Source organism: Trichomycterus rosablanca, chromosome 8, assembly GCF_030014385.1.
Source record: "Trichomycterus rosablanca isolate fTriRos1 chromosome 8, fTriRos1.hap1, whole genome shotgun sequence".
Lineage (NCBI taxonomy): Eukaryota > Metazoa > Chordata > Actinopteri > Siluriformes > Trichomycteridae > Trichomycterus > Trichomycterus rosablanca.
The window spans coordinates 18,142,604-18,164,701 of record NC_085995.1 but is presented as its reverse complement, the minus strand read 5'-3'; the positions used below and the strand labels follow the sequence as shown (position 1 = coordinate 18,164,701).

Below are 22,098 nucleotides of genomic sequence, written 5' to 3'. Positions count from 1 at the left end.
AATCGCGATTAATCTCGATTAAAAAAAATTATCGCATGACAGCCCTAATTTATATATATATAAACATCACTCCAGATGTCTTCAGCTTAGTCTAAAGTTCTTCGGATATTGTACATGGTTTCTTTAACATCATAAAGTGCTTCAAGAGGCTTGTTATGAGACAAAAAGACCCTTTAGTGGACACCCTACAATTTTATTTATCACCCCAACTGCTCCATAGATTACGCCATCACCACCAGAAGAAGTACACATACTGTAAGTTAGAATGCTGTTTAAAGACTTCAGTACAGCATTCAGCAACATCATTCTTCAGAATCTGACTGGAAGTCTGAGGCTGCTGGGCCTGAACACCTTCCTCTGCATTTGGATCTTAGACTTCCTGAGTGGGAGACATCAGTTAGTCCAGATCGAGAACAGCATCTTCAGCACCACCACAATGAGTACTGGCAGGGCTGTATGTTTTAAAACTAGGGTTACCAATATGGTTATCGGCACTGATAACTTGTTCCTTTTAATGCTGTTCTGTTTTTTTCCCCACGTAGAATCAGTTCATGTTCTATTTTGAAAGACATGGGGTTCAACTTGCAGAGATAAGTTTTTTTAACAGGTACTCTTCAAATCCTTAAACTTCTAAAAATTTAACATTAAAAACATCATCATTGATTACATTCTACAACCCCAAATCAGAAAAAGCTGGGACAGCATGGAAAATGCAAATAATAACAAACTTTTTACACTTTTATTTCATTGCAGACAGGATGAACCTGAGATATTTCATGTTTTGTCTGGTCAACTTTATTTCATTTGTTAATAAACATTTCAGGCCTGCAACACATTCCAAAAAAAGTTGGGACAGTAAAGCATTTACCACTTTGTAATGTTGCCATTCTTTTTCACCACACTCAAAAGACGTTTTGGCACCGAGGATACCAAGTGATTTCAGATTTTATTTTGTCCACACATTCTCTACTGGGGACAGGTCAGGACTGCAGGCAGGCCAGTTCAGTACCTGTACCCTCTTCTTCTGCAGCCATGCCTTTGTAATGTGTGCAGCATGTGGTTTTGCATTGTCTTGTTGAAAAATGCATGGACGTCCCTGGAAAAGATGACGTCTTGAAGGCAGCACATGTTGCTCTAAGATCTCAACGTACAATTCTGCATTAATGCTGCCATCACAGAAGTGTAAATGACCTTTGCCAAAGGCACTGACACAGCCCCATACCATGACAGACCCTGGCTTTTGGACTTGTTGCTGATAACAGTCTGGATGGTCCTTTTCGTCTTTGGTCCGGAGCACACGGCGTCCATTTTTTTCCAAAAACAAACTGGAATGCAGATTCATCTGACCACAATACACGTTTTCACTGTGTGATGGTCCATCCTAGATGCCTAAGAGCCCTGAGAAGTCGACGCCGCTTCTGGACATGGTTAACTTCTATGGTTAACATGGTTAGCTTCTATTTTGCACAGTAAAGTTTTAAGTGGCATTTGTGCATGTAACTCTGGCAAACCTTTGTCAAGCACTACAATACCAAGTAATCCCTCACCCATGTGGTTATATCAGCTATTGTTAAGTGGCGGTTCTTGATGCAGTGCTGTGTAAGGGATCAAAAATCACAGGCTGAAGCTTGGTCCCTTGGCCTTATGCGCTGAAATTCCTCCTGATTCCTTGAATCATTTAATGATATTATGCACTGTAGAGGGAGAAATATGCAAACCCCTTCCAATCTTTCTTTGAGGTACATTGTTTTTAAACATTTCAATCATTTTCTCACATATTTATGGACAAACTGGAGATCCTCTGATCATTTTTGCTCATCAAAGACTCAGCCTTTCCTGGATGCTGCATTTGTACCAAACCATGATTACAATCACTTATTGACATCACCTGTTTGGAATCACATAATTATTTAGTTTTTTCATCTCATTACTAGTCCTAAATTGCACCGTCCCAACTTTTTTTTTTAAATGGACTGGCACCTAGCATCTAAAGTAATTGCACAGCTTTTTTTTTTATTCTGACTTCTTTAGTTGCATGCATCCAGGACACATTTCCCTCTCTTCACCTACTGAAGAGGATAACCTGGGCAATTGCTACTTGTACTAGGTTGAAGTAAGCATCCCTAGTAGGGCGAATCTTGGGCACTCTTTGTGTTTCCATCTGTTTTTTTTCCCAAGTAGAAGTGAAGCTTGATTGATTTGGTTGATGATTTTGGTTTTCATTGACTGTTGTTACATCATTTTGTCCTCAACAAATTAAACAATTTATATCAGTAAAAATTTTCAACTTGAACCCTTTCATTTATCAAAAGCCAATGTGTGATTTTTTCAAGCAGTGTAACTAAACGACAAGCCACTTGTACTTGATTTCTTAGAGGTTGCTTGATCTTGGTACTCGTACGTTTGTATCATTTGTTTCTCTGTTTTAGATTGTATATAGAGTTCTTGTTAGCACTTAGCATAGGGTTTAGTTTTGCCTTAAACTTAGCAGGTTAGCATTATTATTAGCGTAGTACTAGTAATTAATAGGACTAGGTGTTACAATCCCTGAAGACTCAGCACAACTTTTACATGACTGCGGTTGGAGATGTCCTCTTGGGGGGGGGGGATTTAGTTGATCAAAATCAAATCAAATCACTTTATTGTCAAGTCACATTAACACAGGTGTGAAAAATATACACATTAACTTAGATAAAACTTATATAAAACTTACATAAAACTAGCACCATTTGATCTCTGTATCTACCACTATGACACATCATCAGTTGTGTACCCCTGCCTCTTTGGGTGTTTTGGCATTTTAACACAAGACACCCTCAGCAGAGGCCGGCCCACCTCAGGCTGATCAGACCTGGGTGTGTTTCACGCAGTGATTAAGTGATCATCTGGCAGCCCACACTGGCAGTCTCCTTTTGTTTCAGCCACAGCCAGTGGGTGCTCTTTTCAGCAGCAGTGGCAAGTTCTTTAATAACCTTCCTATGTGTCTGTCCTCTAATGCCTATTCCTTCAGAAACCTTGAAGTTGAGGTGGCTACAAAGCCCCTGCAGCCCACCTCCACTGGGTACACCTTCACACTTCAGCCCCGCTGCTCTGCTTCAGCTGGCAGGTTGGCATATCACAGCTTTTTTTCCTTTCGTATGCCTCATTACATGCATCCTCCCATGGGACAACCAACTCTACGATATAGACACATCGTCTGGAGTCGAACCAGAGGATCAAGATCCGGATGCTTTTTGGTCACTGTAATCTTAGAAGTGAAGATGAGTCTTTGTCTTAGGTCGGCGCGCATTTCCCAGTCCCGGGCTATGCTTAGGGGACCTAAGTCTGGAGGTGAGGAATTGGTCTGCTGCTTGTTCCCATTCCCGAATAAAGGATGTTAACCATGGGAAAGTATTCTGGACATTAAGGGGGAGTCATTGATTGCAGTCCTCTTTTGCTTGAGTGCTGAGGCCAAACACCTTAGCACTTGGTTATGGCACCTTGAGTTAAGCTGTTCTTGCAACCCACCAGGATGTGTTTGAGTGTTGCAGGGGCTGCACATAGTATTTAGTCTATTGTTTATTTCCACGTTTGTTTTGTTTGGTATTTGGTGTTTAGCATAATCTTCTTAGCATTTATATGGTGATGTGTTTTTGTATGTATTTTGTTGTTTACATCTTTTGTAAATAAATATCTTGCACTAGCATTCACTTAACATGTTTCGAGTGCTGTGCAAAGAAATGAATGCTGCAAGTATGACCCCTCCAACTGCCTTAATGCTGCAATTTAGCTTAGTGAGGTTTTCCCAGACTTGCAGCCAGCTTCATATGATGGCCTTGACCATGCCCTGATGGTTTCCTACTCCTGTGCAAACTCTACTTTCAGTATTTGAGTGACCCTCATAGAAAAAAAGATACTGTTCATGTTGTCTTGGTTGACAAAAGTAGCATGCAGAAGGGTGGAAAAGTTATACAAATGTGCCATCCAGACTGTTATGAGGCACAATTCCAAGGGGAGATCCACTTAAAAAAAAAACAGGGGACAACCCACTTAGGTAATGTGGTATTTAGTTTAGCTTAATCTTCTTAGCATTGGTGTGTCTATCACAGTGTTTCTACGGTCCTGCTGTGGTGTTGTTTTGCATACTGTGTGTTCTGTGTACTTTTTCCAACGTGCTTCTTTGTTGCCATGCCATTTTTAAAACAACTATTTTAGAATTACAAAAGAATTACATGTTCCACATTTATGGCAAATAATTTTATTCAACATAAAGCAGTAAATACAACTCTGACCGAATAATTCATATTATGTAAGCAACTCGATCCAAGCAATTGAGTAAGGGCTTTGTTAAATGGCCCAATAATGAGAACCTGGCTGTGTTCAGGATGAAACCAGAGCCTTTTTAGTTACTAGTCCAGTACCATTGGGACAGTGGTAGCCTAGTGGGTAGGGCTTTGTGCTATCAGCTGAAAGGTTGAGAGTTCGGATCCCAGCTCTGCCATGTAGCGTTGGGCCCTTGAGAAAGGCCCTGTATGCTCCAGGGGCACTGTACAATGGCTGACTCTGTGCTCTGACCCCAGCTTCTAAACAAGCTGGGATATGTGAAGAATGGATTTTGTTGTATTGTACATTTGTATGTATAAATGACAAATAAAGGCATTCTATAACCAGTGAGCTCCCACTTGTCATCCAGCTCCCCAGTTATAATTAGTTAAACTCTTAATAATTTATTTTGTTAACCAGCTTATAAACACACATACAAAGATTTGTAGGGTTAAAACCAGGGTAAGGTTGATTGTGTTGTTGACAGAGAGGGCAAAAGGTTGGGTCATTTCTATACAGGATTAAATAGGGGAAAAACAGTGCATTAGTACAACTTTGTGACCCAGCCTTTCCAACAGCCTCCTTTTTATGGCTTCATGCTTATTGTTCCTGTGCTTGGTGGAGGTCACATCTAAAGTAAACTGGGGACACTGGGGTCATTGAAAGGTCAGATATCTTTTTAAAAGCTGGTGTCTTTCATTGCCACAACCTCGCCTAAGAGGGCAAAGCAACTGTTGCCATGCCATCACAATACAGGATATTGAAGCTATTTATCTCAGAGCACCATGAACACAGAGACAGCTCTAAGCACTTTGTGTGAATGCTTGTTAATCACGCCTTCATCTATCCACAATACCTCTGCCCATCCAGGATTATATATTTTTTCCATTTGTCTCTACCTACAGACACACACACACACACACACACAAACAGGATTTCATTTTAAGCATTAGTCTTTGTGAAAATGCATTTTTAAAGGAATGCCATGATGTTAGGGTATGACTTTGTATCTAAAGCTATGTTTCCCTCTTACACCTCCCAGTGTCCATCCATCTGCTGACAGGGATCCATGAGTTTAGTGACTTTACAAAAAGCAGAAAGCTCATTGAAATAAAAAAAAAATATTTATATGATATTAATATACTGAATATTTTTAGCGCCTCCAATTTTTTCGCAATTGCGTAATGCTTCCTCTCTACTGGTGCTGACCCCCACCCCTGACTGAGGAGAGCTGACTCACGCCCCCTCCGACACATAAGCAGTAGCCGACTGCATCTTTTTACCTGCACGAGGCGAGTTCATATGCCAATCAGCCTTGTGCACGGAGAGCCACACCCTGATCAACAATATTTCTCTTTCTGTGTAGATGCCATCAATCAGCCAGCAGAGGTCGCAATTGCATCAGTAATGAGGTCCCTACCCTTTATGAACAACAGCCAAACGTTGTTCATATAGCCGCCGAGCTCAGCCAGATGGCAGAGCTGAGATTCGAAACAATGTATTCAAAATCCCAGCTCTGGTGTGCTAGTGTATTTTACAGCTGTGTCACCTAAGTGGCTAATATGCTGAAAATTAATTAGCATATGTACTGGATGTTGCATTGAATTCCCATAGACAGACTTAAAGAATTGTTAAAAGGCTTGCCAGACAAGTGAAGACAGCCTAAGAAGAGGGAGTAACTCCATATTATTGCCCATACTTTTAAAATGAAATGTCCAACAAGTGCATGGTATTTAGGGTACTTTACAAGGGAAGGATCAGCTAACCTCATCATATATTGCAAATAATGTCATCACTCTAACAAGTAATTATATATACATATATACAGGGGTTGGACAATGAAACTGAAACACCTGGTTTTAGACCACAATAATTTATTAGTATGGTGTAGGGCCTCCTTTTGCGGCCAATACAGCGTCAATTCGTCTTGGAAATGACATATACAAGTCCTGCACAGTGGTCAGAGGGATTTTAAGCCATTCTTCTTGCAGGATAGTGGCCAGGTCACTACGTGATGCTGGTGGAGGAAAACGTTTCCTGACTCGCTTCTCCAAAACACCCCAAAGTGGCTCAATAATATTTAGATCTGGTGACTGTGCAGGCCATGGGAGATGTTCAACTTCACATGGGAGATGTTCATGTTCATCAAACCAATCTTTCACCAGTCTTGCTGTGTGTATTGGTGCATTGTCATCCTGATACACGGCACCGCCTTCAGGATACAATGTTTGAACCATTGGATGCACATGGTCCTCCAGAATGGTTCGGTAGTCCTTGGCAGTGACGCGCCCATCTAGCACAAGTATTGGGCCAAGGGAATGCCATGATATGGCAGCCCAAACCATCACTGATCCACCCCCATGCTTCACTCTGGGCATGCAACAGTCTGGGTGGTACGCTTCTTTGGGGCTTCTCCACACCATAACTCTCCCGGATGTGGGGAAAACAGTAAAGGTGGACTCATCAGAGAACAATACATGTTTCACATTGTCCACAGCCCAAGATTTGCGCTCCTTGCACCATTGAAACCGACGTTTGGCATTGGCATGAGTGACCAAAGGTTTGGCTATAGCAGCCCGGCCGTGTATATTGACCCTGTGGAGCTCCCGACGGACAGTTCTGGTGGAAACAGGAGAGTTGAGGTGCACATTTAATTCTGCCGTGATTTGGGCAGCCGTGGTTTTATGTTTTTTGGATACAATCCGGGTTAGCACCCGAACATCCCTTTCAGACAGCTTCCTCTTGCGTCCACAGTTAATCCTGTTGGATGTGGTTTGTCCTTCTTGGTGGTATGCTGACATTACCCTGGATACCGTGGCTCTTGATACATCACAAAGACTTGCTGTCTTGGTCACAGATGCGCCAGCAAGACGTGCACCAACAATTTGTCCTCTTTTGAACTCTGGTATGTCACCCATAATGTTGTGTGCATTGCAATATTTTGAGCAAAACTGTGCTCTTACCCTGCTAATTGAACCTTCACACTCTGCTCTTACTGGTGCAATGTGCAATTAATGAAGATTGGCCACCAGACTGGTCCAATTTAGCCATGAAACCTCCCACACTAAAATGACAGGTGTTTCAGTTTCATTGTCCAACCCCTAAACTAGGCATATCATTATAACCACTGACAGGTGAAGTGAATAACACTGATTATCTCTTCATCACTGCACCTGTTAGTGGGTGGGATATATTAGGCAGCAAGTGAGGATTTGAGCGAGTCTGACAAGGGCCAAATTGTGATGGCTAGACGACTGGGTCAGCGCATCTCCAAAACTGCAGCTCTTGTGGGGTGTTCCCATTCTGCAGTGGTCAGTATCTATCGAAAGTGGTCGAAGGAAGGAACAGTGGTAAACCGGCGACAAGGTCATGGGCAGCCAAGGCTCACTGATGCAGTGGGGAGCGAAGGCTGGCCTGTGTGATCCGAGCTATTGTAGCTCAAATTGCTAAAGAAGTTAATGCTGATTCTGATAGAAAGGTGTCAGAATACACAGTGCGTCGCAGTTGCAGGGCTGTTTTGGCAGCAAAAGGGGGACCAACACAGTATTAGGAACACTGATGGTCTGTAACGCGTTACTCTAATCTGACCACATTTTTCAGTAACGAGTAATCTAACGCGTTACTATTTCCAATCCAGTAATCAGATTAAAGTTACTTATCCAAGTTACTGTGCGTTACTATTTTTGTCATTTTCTTTAGTGAAAAGATATTTTAGCTTTCTTCTTGGCAGGGGCGGAGCCAGGGGGTGGCCAGTGGTTGCCATGGCCACCATAAAGTAATCTTCGGCCACCCCTCTGGCCCCCCCACCACCGCTTTGCCGGCAATATTTTTGCGGAAGCATTTCTGCATGCAGGAGCAGCGCACCTCAGATGAGTAGTTCTTCACCAAAACAGTGCAGTAATACACTCAACATAAATGTCAACCACCAACACTATTACAGAAGTACAGTAGTACTATTTAGTAGTATTCGTGGCGCGCTACGAGTAAAAGCGCCAGCTGGCTCTGCGCATTCCAGTGTTGCCAGATTGGGCAATTATCCGCCAAATTGGCCGGATTTTGTTGGAAAACAATTTAATAGCAGGTAGATAACACTTCTATTTAAAAGAAAATCTTCCGTTTTAAGAAGCTCCAGCATTGTAGAAGGCTATTAAAAGTAAAGTCAATTTTCAATGCTGATTTAGCGTAATAGTGTTGGTCAGTCTGTATCATATTCTTGAAAGAAAATTAAAATTTGTTTTCCATGCATTCACACTAGCATGTTCTGGGATTCAATTGAGTCTCATCAGTACACACAGCTGGCAGCCAAATGATAAAGTATTGCAAAGGAATATCTTTGAAATATTCCGCATTATATAACTAATAAAGTAACTTGTAATCTAACTTAGTTACTTTTAAAATCAAGTAATCCATAAAGTAACTAAGTTACTTTTTAAAGGAGTAATCAGTAATCAGTAATCAGATTACTTTTTCAAGGTAACTATGCCATCACTGATTAGGAAGGTGGTCATAATGTTAAACCTGATCGGTGTATATGATGTAGGTCTTTAAAATATTTCATGCAGGGTAGTTTACTTCTTATAGATTTCTATTATTTTAATTCACTAGTCAAATTTGATAGCTAACTAGCTTAGAGAAACTGTGAGACATTTCTGCACTCACAATCACTGTGACATATATAAATGGGTGCATTTTAAGATTAGATGTTTTTAGTACCTGTGGTACAGAAATGGTAAAAATAAAGTTGACATGAATACTGACTTATGGCCTTTGCAGCAGCATATGCAGTTGTTTAATGGTACCTCATGGTAAATTAGTGTTTTATGTACAAGGTAAAGAAAAGCAGGCCTGAATAAAATATGACTCTCACAACAAATCAATGTACACATTCAGCCAAGGACACAGGGGAGTGATTCTCTACCGTTTTATCTAAATCTCTGTTTCATTTAAGCTAAGTAGTCAAAGAGTGCAATGTATTCATCTTATGCAATACACAGAAATGTCTGCAGATATATACAGTGTATATACAGTCAAGCCGGAAAGTCTGCACACACCTTTCACCTTCTTCACGTTTTATTACGTTACAGACTCATTCTATAGTAGATTGAGTTCTTTTTTTGCCTCAAACATCTACACACAATCACCAATAATTACAAAGTGAAAACAGGGTTTAGAAATTATGCAATTTTACTTTACTGACAAAAATTGTTTATTTAGGGGTTACATATCTGTACACACTCTTAGCATAATACTTGGTTGATGCACCTTTGGCAGCAATTACAGCTTCAAGGCATCTTGAGAAAGAAGCTACAAGCTTGGCACACTTGTTTTTGGACATTTTCGCCCATTCCTATTGGCATATCCTTGCAAGCTCTGTCAGGTTGGATGGGGAGTGTCGGTACACAGCCATTTTCAGCTCCTTCCACAGATGTTTGACTGGATTCAGGTCTGGGCTCTGACTGGGCCACTCAAGAACATTTACAGACTTTCTCCGAAGCCACTCCTTTGTTCTCTTGGCTGTGTGCTTCGGGTCGTTGTCATGTTGGAAGGTAAACCTTCGCCCCAGTCTGAGGTCCAGGATGCTCTGAAGCAGGTTTTCTTCAAGGATCTTGGTATACCTAGCTGCATTCATCTTTCCCTCTTTCAGTCCTGCTGCTGAAAAACATCCCCACATCATGATGCTGCCACTGCTATGCTTCACTGTAGGGATGACATTAGCCAGGTGATGAGCGGTGCCTGGTTTTCTCCAGAGGTGACGCTTGGTATTCAGGCCAAAAAGTTCAATTTTGGTTTCATCAGACAAGAGAATCTTGTTTCTCATGGTTTGAGAGTCCTCTAGGTGCCTGTTGGCAAACTCCAAGCAGGCTGTCATGTGCCTTTTACTAAGGACTGGCTTCCGCCTGGCCACTCTACCATAAAGGCATGATTTGTGGAGTGCTGCCTGGATGGTTGATCTTCTGATAGGTTCTCCCATCTCCACAAAGATACACTGGAGCTCTGTCAGAAGGGGGGTTCCTGCTCACCTCCCTGGCCAAGGCCGTCTTTCCTGATCGCTCAGTTTGGACGGGCAGCCAGCTCTAGGAAGAACTTCTTCCATTTATGAATGATGGTGGCCACTGTGCTCTTTGGGACTGTAAAGCTGCAGCAATTTTTCTGTACCCTTCTCCAGATCTATGCCTTGACACAATCCTGTTTCTGAGGTCTGCAGATAATTCCTTTGATCCCATGGCTCTGAGTTTGCTCTGATATGCACTGTCAACTGTGGGACCTTATATAGGCTGGTGTTGGCAATCCCCGATCATGTCCAATCAATTGAATGTACCACAGGTGGACTCCAATTAAATTGTAGAAACAAATCAACCAATATTAGTGAAAACAAAATGCACCTCAGCTCACTTTTGGGTGTCATATCAAAGAGTGTGCACACTTTAAATTTTTAATAAATTAGCACAAATGTCTAAAAACCTGCTTCCACTTTGTCATTGTGGGCTATTTTATGTAGAATTTTGTGACAAAAAAAATGAACTCAATCTAATATAAAATGAGTCTGTAATGTAATAAAACAAGGAGAAGGTGAAAGGGGTGTGCAGACTTTCCGGCTTGACTGAATCTCTGTCGACTGTCTATGTAATGGAAGGTAGAAAGGTGTTCTATGCATTAAAAAACTCATGTTGAACACTGATAGCTACACACATGTAAAGACAGTTTAGTGACCATGCCAGTTAGTGACAAAACTTCTACTTAACTGCTATTATTATACTGCTTATTAAAGCAGATATTCTTTTATAGCAAGCCCATAAATTGAAGTAATAAACTTCAGGGTTTTGCTCTGAGGGAAAGACATACCAATTTATGCTTGATATAAATCATACAGTAAATATTAATTATGCCAAGCTCAATACTTTAGATAGCAGTCAAAGCATAATGATAGTATATTTATTGTTGAAAACAATTCCTTTTATAAGATGTGATAGCACTTACATTGTCCCTTTTAAGAAGCTCCCCAATTTACTACTGTTTATTTTTAGACAGATGCACTATTCTGTTAGCTTATTGTGTAAATTAAATCTAAATAAATTAAACCATCAACGTAAAAGGATTTGCAAATAGGAGCTGCTGTACCCAATCCATTTATAAATAAGAGAAGTACTATAAATTTCTATGCATATGCACAGGAGAAGAAATCTATTTTTTGTCTTTACCACAATAAATCATTTGCAGCCATGTGTGATTAATAAAATTACCAATTTGTTACCAGTTTGTAGAAATAAAGTGCATACTTTGCATAAGTGATATGATTTAGTAAGCTTTATTGGCTTGGGTACATCAAAACATTTTATTATCTATATACAACTCCAAATCAGAGAAAAATTGGGGAAAAAAATCACAGAGTTTCTTACATTTACTTTGAATTTTATTTCATTGCAGACAGGATGAACCTGAGATATTTCATGTTTTATCTGGTCAACTTCATTTCATTTAATAATAAACATCCATTCCTGCACTTCAGGCCTGTAACACATTCCAAAAAAGTTGGAATAGTAAAGCATTTACCACTTTGTAATGTTGCCATTCCTTTTCACCACACTTAAAAGATGTTTTGGCATCGATGATACCAAGTGATTTAGTGTTTCAGCTTTTATTTTGTCCCATTCTTCCTGCAAACACGTCTTAAGATGTATAGCAGTACGGGGTCTTTGTTTTGGTTTCTTTGTTTCAAAATTCTCCATTGGGGACAGGTCATGACTGCAGGCAAGACAGTCCAGTACCAGTACCCGTACCCTCTTCTTCCGCAGCCATGCCTTTGTAATGTGTGCAGTATGTGGTTTTGCATTGTCTTGTAGCTGATAACAGTCTGGATGGTCCTTTTCGTCTTTGGTCTGGAGCACACGCCGTCCATTTTTAACCAAAAAAGACCTGGAATGCTGATGATTCATCTGACCACAATACACGTTTCCACTGTGTGATGGTCCATCCTAGATGCCTCCGAACCCAGAGAAGTCGACGCCGCTTCTTGACATGGTTAACATAAAACTTTACTTTGCACAAAAGAAGCCTTAAGTGGCATTTGTGCATGTAACTCCATATTGTAGTGCTTGAGAAAGGTTTGCCAAAGTAATCCCTCACCCATGTGGTTATATCAGCTATTGTTGAGTGGCGGTTCTTGATGTAGTGCTGTCTGAGGGATCGAAGATCACAGGCATTCAGCTTAAGCTTGTGCCATTGGCCTTTATGCACTGAAATTCCTCCCAATTCCTTGAATCGTTTAATGATATTATGCACTATAGAGGGGAAATATGCAAATCTCTTTAAATCTTGATGTACATGTTTTTAATTATTTCAATAATTTTCTCACACATTTGTTCACAAACCGGAGATCCTTTGATCATCTTTGCTCATCAAAGACTCAGCAAGTAAATGTAAGGAACACTGCATTTTTATTTCATTTGTATTTTCCATACTGTCCCAACTTTTTCTAATTTGGGGTTGTATAATATGTCACTAAGTTATTATTATCAAAAACAGTGGCATTAGTGCAAGTTAGGGACCTTATAAATATAACAAACTCTTATTACTAACAAACATTATTTTATGGCAGCTTTCCCACAGATGTGTGAGAAATTCTGCAGCCTCCACAGCACATGTCCACTCTTCACACATGTGGTCCAGATTCACACATGCTGCCAGAATTGTGATATTTAAAGGTCACATATTCTAAGAGTCACTGAGAAGATGCAGTTAGGCTGACTGCAAACACATTCGTTACATTGTCAACGATCACCACAGCCTTGGATAGAAAACAACAGCCAAATTGGTTTATTCTAAAATCACTTCAAGGATTTTCGCCTAAGATGGAAAACAGTTCAACTCAAATCAGGCCTAATCTTAATGAAGTTGGCCTATTACTTTCCTACACTGATAAAACACCATCATGCTACATTAGAAAACACGCTCTCTCTCTCAATCCTATCAAGAACCCATCAGACGATAGCATGGCTCTAAGTCCAGTAAGTGAATGTCTAATTAACTTATTATTCAGCATTTCTGAGCTATCAAACCCTTCCTTGGGGCTTGCAAAGCTTTACCTGACCTGATTTTATTGCACAATCCTATAATGAGCAGCCTAATGCCCAACATAAACTCCTGCCTTTTATCTCTCAGGGCTCAGGATAATATCCTGTATAATAAAAAACAAACTACTTCTTTTTGTTTTACTGATTACTCTTTGTCTTTTATCGAGTTATGTAATAACTTTGGCTTGGGAGAAAGGACACGACTGAAACTCCTACCATCTCCTAACTGACTGCCTGTGTATTAACTGTTTCTTTTCTTCTACAGGATGAATCCTTTCAAGCAACCCTATAACAGGACTAGAACATCCACATCTTACATCATAGACCATGCAGTTTCACAAAATGGATCCCAGCACCCAAAACTTCACATCACAAACTAAGCAGTTCTGCATGAGTTTAACATCCTTACTTTGCAATAGACACCATGCAGTTTTATAAGATCGATTTCAACATTCTAACTCAATAGATCTGTCTCAAAACCTAGTAAGCTGCCTTGCATTACACTGCCTACCTAGGCAGCTGCCTAAGTGGAGAGGATTCTAAATGACATCGAACTTTAGAAGGCAGATTATTGTAGTTAGACAGCTATTCTAGCAGCTCTAGCGTCAGGCCATTCAAACCAATAGGCTAAGGCAACACAACCCGCTAGCATGCCAGTTGACATCTCCCTCTGTGTACCAAAACTGTTAGACTGTGACTGACAGACCCAGAATTGTAGAGCAATTACACTTATATGCTTTAATAAAAACAAAAATCAATAAGAATTACTTACATATGAAAATAACCCAGCTCATTGCTTCCTGTTTATTCTGTAAGAATATCAGTCAGACTAAGGTATCTTAGTAGGCAGCATTTTGAGGCTACTAGGAATTAAGACTTCCTCTTTGGAGCACACCTAGGATGGTGTCAGATGTAGAGAGCTCATTTGGTTTTAAGACAGGCCCAAATATCAGAGACTAAGAAGTTCTACAACATCATATTAACATCCACCAGTACTTACCAACCGCCACTGTTTCTCTATCTTTCACCTCCTCAGAAAACTGCTGAAAACACCACAGTGCAAAACAACAACATAGCAAGCTCCACCACCTTCTTTCCATCACCTGCAACATGTGTCCTTCTGAACATTCTACAGAGCCTTAATACAAGTTTCTTTTCTGCCTTCGCAACATTTCAGACCAGACTGCCACAAATTTCATAGATTAAAAAAAATCATTTATTCAACTTACTGCTCTGGTTCCAAAGAAAATCATTATCCATGCATATCAAAACTGAGTAAAAATTAATAAACCATCAGTTTTCAGACCATCATAATGCATCAACACAATGACGTTGCCACACAGACATCACACCACCATTTTGCAAAACCCCACCCACAGACACCTCTAATGAGGACATCACCCCTCAAACAATGTAAAAGCCTGCACCTCCATTCAGCTAAAAAAGTCATCCTTAAAGAAACAAAGGAGACAGGCCGCTCAGGTGGCACAGCGGTAAAAACACACGCTAGCACACCAGAGCTGGGATCTCAAAAACATCGTATCGAGTCTCTGCTCTGCCTGCCGGCTGGGCTGAGCGGTCACATGAACAACAATTGGCCTGTTGTTCATATAGGGGTAAGGCATTAAGCTGGATGGGGACTCTCTCATAACTGATGCTACTACGACCTCTGCTGGCTGGTTAACGGGGAAGGAGTGCGGATCAGGGTGTGTCTCTCCGTACACAGAGCTGATCCACAGCTGATCTCGTCTAGTGTAGGTGACAAAATGCATACGAAAAAAAGGAGACATGGGTAGCATCTCTCTTTTGGTTCTATTCGATTTAAGTGCTGCTTTTGATACAGTTTATCATTAAATTCTGCTTGATCGAATTGGGTGGATATCAGTGGCCAAGCCCTTGACTTAAAAAAAAAAAAAGTAAAGTCGCCTCCAAATAAAGCACTTAAAAAGTCTTTGACTGGATTTGAACATATTTATGTGGCCATGACTACTATGTTGCACTGGGCAACTGTACTTCACAGAGTCTACCTGTGGAGTCTATCAAGGATCAATCTTGAGGCCTTTTGCTATTTAACCTACACCGATCAGCCATAACATTAACACCACCTCATTGTTTCTACACTCCCTGTCCATTTTATCAGCTCCACTTACCATATAGAAGCACTTTGTAGTTCTACAATTACTGATTGTAGTCCACCTGTTTCTCTGCATGCTTTGTTAGCCCCCTTTCAATGGCCAGGACTCTCCCAGGACCATTACAGAGTAGGTATTATTTGGGTGGTGGGTCATTCTCAGCACTGCAGTGACACTGACATGGTGGTGGTGTGTTAGTGTGTGTTGTGCTGGTATGAGTGGATCAGACAGCAATGCTGATGGAATTTTTGAACACCTCACTGTCCCTGCTGGACTGAAAATAGTCCACCAACCAACAATATATCCATCCAACAGCACCCTGTGGGCAGCATCCTGTGACCACTGATGAAGGTCTAGATGATGACCAATTCAAACAGCAGCAATAGATGAGTGATCGTCTTTGACTTACATCTACAAGGTGAATCAACCAGATAGGAGTGTCTAATAGAGTGGACAGTGAGTGGACACGGTATTTAAAAACTCCAGCAGCGCTGCTGTGTCTGATTCACTCATACCAGCACAACACACTAACACACCACCACCATGTCATTGTCATTGCAGTGCTGAGAATAATCCACCATCTAAATAATACCTACACTGTAGTGGTCCTGGGAGAGTCCTGCCCATTGAGGAACAGCATGAAAGGGGGCTAACAAAGCATGCAGAGAAACAGATGGACTCCAGTAAGTAATTGTAGAACTAAAAGTGCTTCTATATGGTAAGTGAAGCTGATAAAATGGACAGTGAGTGTAGAAACAAGGAGGTGGTTTTAATGTTATGGCTGATAGGTGTATATATGCTTCCACTTTCTGTTGTGATTGAGGCATAACACTTGCTGTCATCAGTACACAGATAATACACAGCTTTATATCTCCCTAGTGCCAAATGCAAGCAATTCTATCAGCTCACTGTTTTGTTGCATGAGTGATATCAATATGTAGATGTCTTGCAATTTCCTGCAGTTAAACAGGGAAAAGTCAGAGATTTTTATCATTGGTAGTGAGACACAAAAGAACAAACAGGCTTATTGACAGCCATAAATTTGGAGTCCACACAATGTGTCAAGAATCTTAAAGATTTAAAAATCACATTAGTAGTTTTTGTAAAAATGCGTATTTCCATTTTCTGAATATCTTAAAGCTTCGTCACTTTAGGCTGTTGTCATTCTCTGTTATCTGCCCTATACAATTAAAAAAATGAATTGTTACAATAGATATGATCCAACCAGGGCTCTTAGATCATCCAGCATCAATATGTTAGTGGCTCCAGAAACATGACTAAAGAGTAAATCTGCATATAGCAGCAACACCCACTCTTAATCCCGGAACATAAAAATCTACCATCCAGGTAACTACATGACATGCAATAACTTCAGTTGTGCTAGATGCTTTGCTGTGCTGGTGTCTTCCATTTGTTTATGCTGTCTACTCCTGGTAAAGGTAGGCTTCTTGTTAAAGTATACTTTATGCTTTAAATTGTGCTAGAATCTAGCTGTGTAAGTAACAAACTACTGTTTAGTTTGGCCTCTGGCTTGAGTTTACTTTTCTGCAAGGAGAGGCAAGCACAAGAAAGATAAGAATCCTACATAAATGGTTGCAAAAGCTTGTGTTTAGGGTCCTTGACCTCAAAGCTTTTTGCAAATACTGAATGGAAGCCTCTGAAAAGTTATGCTTTTTAATTTCTGTTTGCATTAACAGTATTTTTGCAGATATTTTCCATATTTCCAGTTTTACACTTTGGTTACATTCCTGACAGGAGAGGTAGTTCATTATGTAAATTTCATCAGTTCAAGGTTAATGTCAAACACAATAATGGACAGTTTTGTATCCAATTTACCTAATAACATGTCTTTGGACTGTGGAAGGCAACCAGAGCTCCCACAGGAAACCCACACAAACACAGGAAGAACATGCAGACTCCAGACAGAAAGAACCCAGACTCCACTACACCTAGGAATCCAACCCAGGACCCTCTTGTATATATCTGTACACGCAGCTATTGCTAGAGTGCAAGATCAGAGCCCAAGTGCATTCATCGCAGTGTCTGGTGATGAATGCGGGAAATTGACTCCTGAGGCCATTGAATCACTTAAGGTTGCTTTGAAGTCACAGACTGGGATTTGATGTGTGAATCTCATGGAAATGACATCGATGGAATAACATTGTGTAACCAAAAGAAGAGAGCCTTCAGGATGGGAAAGAGGGAAAAAATGAAGATGGTCCAAAAGAAGCTGAAGATTATTAAAGAGGCCAAGGATGACTACAGGATTCCTCCTGTAGTCATCCTTGGCCTCTTTAATAATCTTCAGAGAACAAACTACAGTGTGGAGGTATTCGGGATGTGTGGAAGGGTATGAAAGACATCACCGGCTGAATCGTTTTTATACAAGGTTCGACAATGGCCCGTCTCATCCACAGCCATCATCAGTGATGCCTCTGCCTCCCCCACAGTTTAACACTATGGACTCTAAGCAGACAAATTCCTCAGTGCCTTCTTCCACCATTATCACCATTGAACAACCATCAGAGACAAATTACTCTTAACCTCTCACCACAAACTACCAGCCAGAATAACAATCTAAAATTCACTGAGGACCAGGTCAAGAAGGAGTTAAGGAAGCTCAGGCTCAATAAGGCTGCATGCCCTGATGGTATTGAGCCCAGAGTGCTGAAGCTGTGTGCTGAGCAGTTGGGTGGGATCCTACAGCACATTTTTAACCTGAGCTGCAGCCTGGAAAAAGTCCCCAATATGTGGAAAACATATTGTGTGGTTCCAGTCCCCCAGAAAGGTCCTAAAGTTCTTAATGACTTTAGACCAGTGGCCGTGACATCCCACATAATGAAGACACTAGAAAGGCTGGTATTAGCTCATCTCCGACCCTTGGTCAGAATATCCACAGACCCCCTGCAGTTTGCCTACCAGGATAGACTTGAAGTGGATGATGCAGTAATCTATCTCCTGAACAGTGCATACTCACATCTGGACAGCACAGGCAACACTGTGAGAATTATATTTTTCGACTTCTCAAGTGCATTTAAGACCATTCAGCCAGTGCTGTTGGGTGAAAAGCTTTAGGTAATGGGGTTGGAAAAACACATCATCTCACGGATCATGGACTATCTGACAGGAAGACCACAGTTCGTGAGACTTCAGGGCTATGTGTTGGACATGGCTGTGTGCAATACAGGGGCTCCTCAAGGAACTGTGCTGGCTACCTTCCTAATCAATCTGTACACCTCAGACTTTGCATACAGCTCTGGCTCTTGTCATCTGCAAAAATTCTCAGATGACACAGCCATTGTGGGATGTATCAAAGGTTGACAGGAGGAGGAGTACAGGGCTCTGGTAAAGGACTTTGCTAAGAGGTGTAAGAGGAACCAGCTACAGCTCAACATCGGCAAGACCAAAGAGATTGTGATAGATTTCAGGAGGTCCAAGCTTTCTTTTGCTACCGGTTTCCATAGATGGTATGGATGCTGAAGTAGTAAGGAGCTACAAATACCTGGGAGTGCACTTGGATGACAGGCTGGAGTGAACTGAATATCTGGATCAATCAGTTGAGACTGGCAATGAGTGTGGTGAGCGGAATAATATAGTTTCTATCAGAATACATCGGGTCACACACAAGCTTTACAATATTTGTGAACTTATCATTCACGCCAAACCATAATACCAACACTGCATTACAAAAAAATATTTATTAACCTCCAACTTGCTACAGAACAAAACAATCCCTGCTAGTCGCGTAGCCAAATCCACTCGGATTTATTTATTTTTCTCTTTGATTTTATGCTGCACATCAGCGCACAAACAACTTTGATTGATCGCTTCTTGCATTTTTGGACGTGGTATCATTAAACTCCTCTTCACTTCTCGCGTTTGTTTTCATGATAAAACGTAGTTTGGGAGACCAGAGAAGCTCGCCTGCGATTCCAGTTGGTGAAAGATGGTGTAGTGTGAGACCCCCTGTCGCCGATCAGTCGTGTACTGTGAAAGTCACAACGACTTGAAAGACTCCCTATTACAAGAGATCCAGTTGTGTAGTGTGACCTGTACAGTGACCTGACGACTTGGAAAGTCGTGTAGTGTGAACCACTTAAAGCATCCCTGTTAAAACACTCAGTAGGCTATAGTATGTACAAAATGCCGCTGCTAGGATTGTCACTTACTCTAACAAGACTGATCTCATCACTTCCATATTTCAGAGTCTTCACTGGTTACTCATCTCGTATCCAGTAAAAGGTTCATATAAAGCTTTACACAGCTTGGCTATTCACTAACTGTTTTGTCAGTATGTCCCATCCTGTACTTTATTATCCAAAACCTTCAGCCTTCTTTTGTTCCAAGGTTTAACTTTCATTGACAAATACATCAAGTTTATGCAAAGACTCAATATTTATAGTGTTGGCACTTCTTTTTCAAGTAATTCACCCTGGCATGCTGGATATCAGCTTCTGGGCATAATCCTGACTGATGCCAACCCATTCTTGCCTAATCAGTTCTTGGAGTTTCAATTTCTGTGTTTTTTGTCTAATCGCTTTTTTGAGGATTTTGAGGATCGACCACAGATTCTCATTGGGATTGAGATTTGGGTTTTCTGGCCACAAACCCAAAATTTCAATGTTTTGTTCACCAAACCACGTTTGCCTTGTGACATTGTGCTTTTTATCCATCACCAGATTGCTCTTGAATTGTTAGGAAAATGAGTGAGACCACTCCCTTAAATGAGAAGCATCCACACACATGAATGGTCTCAGGATTACAGTGGGGCCAAAAAGTATTTAGTCAGCCACTGATTGTGCAAGTTCTCCTACTTTGAAAGATGAGAGAGGTCTGTAATTTTCATCATAGGTACACTTCAACTATGAGAGACAAAATGAGAAAAAAAAATCCAGGAAATCACATTGTAGGATTTTTAAAGAATTTATTTGTAAATTATGGTGGAAAATAAGTATTTGGTCAATAACAAAAGTTCAACTCAATACTTTGTAACATAACCTTTATTGGCAATGACAGAGGTTGGCAATGTCTTCCATTTTCTTACAATTGCTCCCACAGTTGATTTATTTACACCAACCTGCTTGCCTATTGTAGATTCACTCTTCCCAGCCTGGTGCAGGTCTACAATTTTCTTTGGTCTTGGCCATGGTTGAGTTTGGAGTCTGACTGTTTGAGGCGGTGGACAGGTGTCTTTTATACAGATAATGAGGTCAAACAGGTGCCATTAATACAGGTAACGAGTGGAGGACAGAAGAGCTTCTTAAAGAAGAAGTTACAGGTCTGTGAGAGCCAGAAATCTTGCTTGTTTGTGTTTGACCAAATACTTATTTTCCACCATAATTTACAAATAAATTCTTTAAAAATCCTACAATGTGATTTCCTGGATTTTTTTTTCTCATTTTGTCTCTCATAGTTAACGTGTACCTATGATGAAAATTGCAGACCTCTCTCATCTTTCTAAGTAGGAGAACTTGCACAATCAGTGGCTGACTAAATACTTTTTGGCCCCACTGTATATACAGTTGGCATGACACAAGACTCATGGTAGTGCTCACCTTTTCTTTTCTGGACAATCATTTTTCCAGATCTTCCAAGCAGCCTGAAGGGGGTCTTCATTAGAGAAGGTCTTCATTCTTCATAAGAACCTAGAGTTAATGCAATTTGCCACTATAAACACTAAAGCAGCAAACTTTGTGAATACCAAAATTTGTGTAAGTCTCAAAACTTTTGGCCACAACTGTACTTAAACTAAATTACTTTAAACATAAAATAAAACATAACACATACAATGACAGTTAATAAGTAAATGGCATAACTACTGTAAGTGGTAATAATACAATTGTAAATCTGTAGGTAAGCTATTACTGGGAAATAACATATATACATATTATCTATAGTGGATTGAATGGTGGGACGAACCAGGAGGTTTAGAGCCTGATTTAAGTGTTTGCTATCGATTAATAGTGGTAGCGAATGAAGGGGCATCAAAACCAATCACTTTACCTGTGAGCATATGAGGCGTGTGTACCTGTCGGCTGATGAAGGAAGTCTTTGCTAGTCGAATAACCTTGCGTCCGTTGGTTCTTTACTCTGGCCCTCTTCAGCAGAGAACTGGTTTTCCGTGCCTGTACCACTTCGCTCAGGTGCCTTGATCCAATGACTGTTGAGTCTAAGGTGTTTTAATTAGACTGATGTGCTCTCCTTTTCTTTGTTTCTGGAGATGTACAGATGTGGAGCACAAAGGTCATCACGCACTGTGCAGTTCAGTGAAGAGGTTGGATTCTCTACACGCAGCTGATTATAAACTTTACCTTGACTGTTGGTTTAGAAGTTCAGAAGTGAACAATTAAAGTCGAATCCAAACTTGCAAAACCACGAATGGTGAACTTAATCAACTAAGCAGGCTTATTCGGCGTCAGTGGAGCAAACTCTTCTAAGTGAGCTGCATTCTGCATCACCAGCGGGTGATGCAAATTTGGGAAGAGCTCTAAAACTCTTCCAAAAACTAAAACTGCTGAAACTGATAAAAACTCTCGAGAACTCAAAAGTTCTGAACTAACTTTGAATGACTGTGCAGCCTCATTTCGACTCAC

General features: G+C 40.7%; 1 long non-coding RNA gene across 1 annotated transcript; it reads right to left on the bottom strand.

The window, feature by feature from the left end:
• Positions 1 to 4,221: 4,221 nt before the first annotated feature.
• LOC134318938 (uncharacterized) lies at positions 4,222 to 21,693 on the bottom strand. The gene is made up of 3 exons (XR_010013449.1): positions 21,534 to 21,693; positions 21,061 to 21,150; positions 4,222 to 5,201 (listed from the first exon to the last, which is right to left on the bottom strand). It is a non-coding gene; the product is annotated as an uncharacterized LOC134318938 (long non-coding RNA).
• Positions 21,694 to 22,098: the final 405 nt, after the last annotated feature.